Raw genomic sequence first — 5,312 nt, 5'->3', positions numbered from 1 at the left:
ACCTATTTTCATCATAAGTGATAAAAACTTAACTCTCTTTTTCCACTTCCTTGCCTTCACCACAAATACTATCCTTCATACAAATATGTAATTTTGGGCCAGGCATAGGGCTCACATCTGTAATTCCAGCACTTTGGGAGGCTGAGGTAGGAGGATTGCTTGAGCCCAGGAGTTCAAGACCAGCTAGGGCAATAAAGTGAGACCCCAGTCTCTTTTTTAAAAATTTTAAAAATTAGTCAGGTGTAATGGTGTGCACGTTGCCTCAGCTACTTGGGAAACTGAGGTAGAAGGATCCCTTGAACCCAGGAAGTTGAGGTTGCAGTGAGCTCTGATCATGCCACTGCACTCCAACCTGGGCAACACAGTGAGATCCCTGTCTCAAAAAAAAAAGTAATTTTGTTAAACAATATTCACTATTTACATTATTTTAACTAGGTAAATATTATTCATAACTGACCCAAGTAGTATGAACCCACATTATTACTTTTCCATTCTTGAATAACCTTTTGCTTCACTTAGGTTTAATACTTTTCTGGTTTCTTTTTGTTTTTGTTTTTGTTTTTTTTTGAGACGGAGTTTCGCTCTTTTTGCCCAGGCTGGAGTGCAATGGCACGATCTCGGCTCACCACAACCTCTGCCTCCCAGGTTCAAGCAATTCTCCTGCCTCAGCCTCCTGAGTAGCTGGGATTACAGGCATGCACCACTACCCTGGCTAATTTTGTATTTTTAGTGGAGACAGGATTTCTCCATGTTGGTCAGGCTCGTCTTGAACTCCTGATGTCAGGTGATCCACCTGCCTCGGCCTCCCAAAGTGCTGGGATTACAGGCGTGAGCCACCGCGCCTGGCTTTTCTTGTTTCTTTAAAATAATTTTACTTAGTTTTCTAGCCCCAAATTGTCCTCAAGAGGTATACATCTCCTCTTACTGTTTGAAACATGTCAGATGCCCTATAAATTCCATATTCTTGAAGGCCTCTCTCCCAGAATCCTCTGACCTCATCCAGTTTGGACCGCCTGCTATCTATGTCTAATGCTGTATCCTGGGATCTCCTTTTTTTTTTTTGAGATGGAGTTTTACTCCTGTTGCCCAGGCTAGATTGCAGTGGTGCAATCTCAGCTCCCTAAAACCTCTGCCTCCCAGGTTCAAGCGATTCTTCTGCCTCAGCCTCCCAAATAGCTGGGATTACAGGCATCTGCCACCATGTCCAGCTAATTTTTTGTATTTTTAGTAGAGATGGGGTTTCATGATGTTGGCCAGACTGGTCTCAAACTCCTGACCTCAGGTGATCCACCCTTCTCAGCCTCCCAAAGTGCTGGGATTACAGGAGTGAGCCACCGCACGTGGCCTCAGATTCTCTTGATTCCTGACTGTTTTGTCCTCCTCTTTCTTTGGTTTCTCCTTTTTTTAGAAGAATACTTCCGCTATCACTTGCTGATAAAAAGTCCTTGGGAAGTAAATTTTCGGAGAATTTTCATTTTGTTTATTTTTTATTTTTTTTATTTTTATATTTTTTATATATAATATTTTAAATTTAGAGACAAGGTCTTACTACATTGGCCAGGCTGGTCTCGAACTCCTGAGGTTGAGTGATCCTCCTGCCTTGGCCTCCCAAAGTGCTAGGATTACAGGCTTGAGTCACCATGCCTGGCCAAGAATTTTCATTTCTAAAAAGATCATTCTGCTACCCTTAAATTTGCTATGTTTCGTTGGAAATAGAATCCTGGGTCAAAATGTCATTTTTCCTTAGAGTTTTGAAGGCATGGTTCCATTGCCCTCTCCTGATACCCGAAGTCAGTCTGATTCTTGATCATTTCTGTGTCATCTGTCCCTCTCACGGACACAAAACTTTACTATCTTATCTTTGCTTTCTTTAATGTCTTCAATGATGAAGTGGTTTGGTGTGGATATGTAGTTAACCACTGTGCTGGGGACTTGGTAGACCTTTTCCTTCTGGAAACTCATGATTGATAATGCTTAAACATTTTTTTGAATTATTACTTAGACAATTTCCCCTCCTTCATTTTCTCCATTCTCTTTCTGGAAACTTTATTCAGATGCTAATCCTCCTAAACTGATATTTTTCTTCTCTTTTCTTTTTTCTGTGTCTTTACCATTTCGTTTAACTTTCTTGGAGATTTTCTTACCTTTAATTTATAATCCTTGTTACCGAGTTTTTCATTCATGTTATCATATTTGTGATTTCCAAGAGTTTCTTTTTATTCTCTGAAATCTTTTCCCCTCACTAGCTTCTTTCTTTCATGATTGAATTATCTTCTCTTATCTCTCTGAAGGTATTAATACTTCTTGTCATTTTCTTCTTCCTGAATTGTTTTCATTTCCTCCTAGTGACTTTCCACATATGTCTATTTATTTTTGGTTCCCTGCTCTTTCTTTAGGATGGGGGCATTTAGAAGACTGACTGGGATTTCTGTGTTATGAGTGGACCTTGTTGATTGATAGTGGACTTTGACATTGGGAGGCTCTAGCTGGGCAGTTTCACTGGGGAGTGTAAAAGCTAAATTGTATGCATCAACTTGACTAAGCTATGAAGCCTTGTTGTTTGGTCAAATGCTAGGCTAGGCGTTGCTGTGAAGGTATTTTGTTGATATGACTGACATCAACAGTCAGTTGACTTTAAGTAAAAGAGATTACCCTCAATAATGTGGGTGGGCCTCTTTTAATCAGTTGAAGACCTTAAGATAAACAAAACAAAACAAAACAAAATGGAGGCTTCCCAGAGAAAAGGAAATTGGCTTCAAGACTGTAACAAAGAAATGCTGCCTCAGTTTCCAGCTTCTTGGCCTGCCCTACATGTTTCAGACTCAAGACTACTTGAGGAGTCAACTCTTACCTGAGTTTCTAAACTGCTGGTCAGCCCTACAGATTTTGGACTTTCTAGTTCCCATAATCACATGAGCCAATTCTTTAAAGTAAATCTCTTAATATAAATACACATATATCCTGTTGGTTCTGGTTCCCTGACAGCCCTAACTGACAAAAGGAGTCCTGGCTGTCTGCATATTTAAGCTGTTTCTCTTGAGCCAGCCAGATTCCTTTCCTTCCCTTCCCTTCCCTTCCCTTCCCTTCCCTTCCCTTCCCTTCCCTTCCCTTCCCTTCCCTTCCCTTTCCTTCTTTTTTCTTCTCTTCTCTTCTCTTCTCTTCTCTTCTCTTGTCTTCTCTTCTCTTCTCTTTCTTTCTTTCTTTCTTTCTTTCTTTCTTTCTTTCTTCCTTCCTTCCTTCTTTCTTTCTTTTTTTTTTTAGATTGAGTCTCACTCTGTTGCCCAGGCTGGAGTGCAGTGGTGCAATCTTGGCTCACTGCAGCCTCCACCTCCCTGGTTAAAAACAATTCTTGAGCCTCAACCTCCCAAGTAGCGGGAATTACAGGCCCACGCCACCACACCAGCCTAATTGTTTTGTATTTTTTGTAGAGATGGAGGTTTTGCCATGTTGCCCAGGCTGGTCTCAAACTCCTGGGCTTAAGTGATCCACCCACATCAGCCTCCATAACACACTCTCAATAATCACTATTATAAAAACACAACCATGACCTGTCCCCAAATCTTCTTCCCTTACTCTTCATTACTTTTCATAAATTCCCTAGAATTATCTCAGTCATTCTGTTCCAAACCAACAACACTATAGAACCCTCTTTGTCTTAGTCGATTGGTCCACAGATTTTTTTCTTTTCTTTCTTTTTAAAAGTCGTGTTCTTCATTTTTATCCCCTTTGTCACCATCATATTTTGGTCCTTTTATTGTCTCCCTTTGGATTTCTGTGTGTCTTCCTGACCCCATGGCTTTAGTTTCTTCCCTTTTAATTTATTCTGCATTTTACGGATGACCTCAACTTCCTAAAATAAGGTTTCTTCCATGTTGTTCTCCTTTGCAGATACTTTCATGTTAGCCTCTTGTTTAAGATGATGGACTGAGCACATATTGACTTCAAATTCCTTTCTTAAACCCCTGAAAATGACAGTAAAATGTTTAAAATAAATAAACCCATAAAGACAAACATCATCAACATTTTGAAAACTGTAAAGCAGATGGATGAGGGGTAACTGACTCACTAGACTTGTGAAAATTGAATTCTAAACCAGTGAGGGAAGTCTGTAAGTGACCTGATTTATACCACAAAGTCTCTGAAATGCTTAAAACTTGGAATCACAGGAAGCTTGGGCACTCACTGGCAATGAACATGCAGCTGAAAACTAGCAGATAGGTTAAAAGTCTGCATAAAAAGTCATTAGATTCTTAGATTCCCACCCCTACTGCACACAGCCCCTTCTCCATCACAGCAAACTTTCCAGTCTTTTGTAGGACTAATATAGTTTGAATATATGTCCGTGCCAAATGTCATGTTGAATTGTAATCCCCAATGTTGGAGGTGGAGCCTGGACGGAGGTGTTTGGATTATGGGGGCAGATCCTTCATGTCTTGCTGCTGTCCGTGAAATAGTGAGTGGAGCTCCTGGGAGATCTGGTTGCTTAAAAGTATGTGGCACTTGTCTCTCTTGCTCCTGCTCTGGTCATGTGGCATGCCTGCTCCCACTGCACCTTCTGCCATGAGTACAAGCTGAGCCATAATGCAAGCAAGAGGTGGTTCCAAGGTGTGTAGTTAGGTAATTGGAGTGAAAGGAGCAACTAGCTAAGGATTCATGTGGAGTCACTTTCAAGAACCAGAACTCCAGAGGGTCTTAGGTCACACTTGTAACTTTTCTTTTTTTTTTTTTTTCAGGTCAGGCAGGTAATATGCTGACATTGTAACAAGGTTTGAGGGTGGCACATTTCACACACATGTGTGAAGCACCCAATCATCATCCTCATGAACTACAAAAGGATCCTTTTTTTTTTTTTTGAGACAGGATCTCACTCAGTTGCCCAGGCTGGAATGCAGTGGTATGATTGCAGCTCACTGCAGCTTTAACCACCCCAGGCTCAGGTGATTCTCCCACTTCAGCCTTCTGAGTAACTTGGGCTACAGGCTTGAGCCACCATGCCTGGCTAATTTTTGTATTTTTTATAGAAACAGGGTTTCACCGTGTTGCCCAGGCTGGTCTTGAACTCCTGGGCTCAAGAGATCTGCTTGCCTTAGCCTCCCGAAGTGTTGTGATTACAGACATGAGCCACTGCACCCAGCCCACACTTACATCTTTAAGTAATTTAGCATCTGGACTGGTTGTAACAAAGCCCGGTTAGAGTCACACTCTGGTATCTGGTTGCTGTGATTTGAACGTCCCCTCCAACACTCATGTTGAAATGTATTTATTTAATTTATTTATTTATTGAGACAGAGCCTTCCTCTGTCACTCAGGTT

At 41.2% G+C, this 5,312-nt stretch overlaps 1 non-coding gene across 1 annotated transcript; it reads right to left on the bottom strand.

Moving 5' to 3' along the window:
• Positions 1-4,732: 4,732 nt before the first annotated feature.
• On the bottom strand, positions 4,733-4,837 carry LOC115894654. The gene has a single exon (XR_004054798.1). It is a non-coding gene; the product is annotated as a small nucleolar RNA U13 (small nucleolar RNA).
• Positions 4,838-5,312: the final 475 nt, after the last annotated feature.

Source organism: Rhinopithecus roxellana, chromosome 18 (genome assembly GCF_007565055.1).
Source record: "Rhinopithecus roxellana isolate Shanxi Qingling chromosome 18, ASM756505v1, whole genome shotgun sequence".
NCBI classification, from domain to species: Eukaryota; Metazoa; Chordata; class Mammalia; order Primates; family Cercopithecidae; genus Rhinopithecus; species Rhinopithecus roxellana.
Note: the sequence above shows the minus strand (reverse complement) of the source record. Positions and strands in the feature narration are given on the sequence as shown.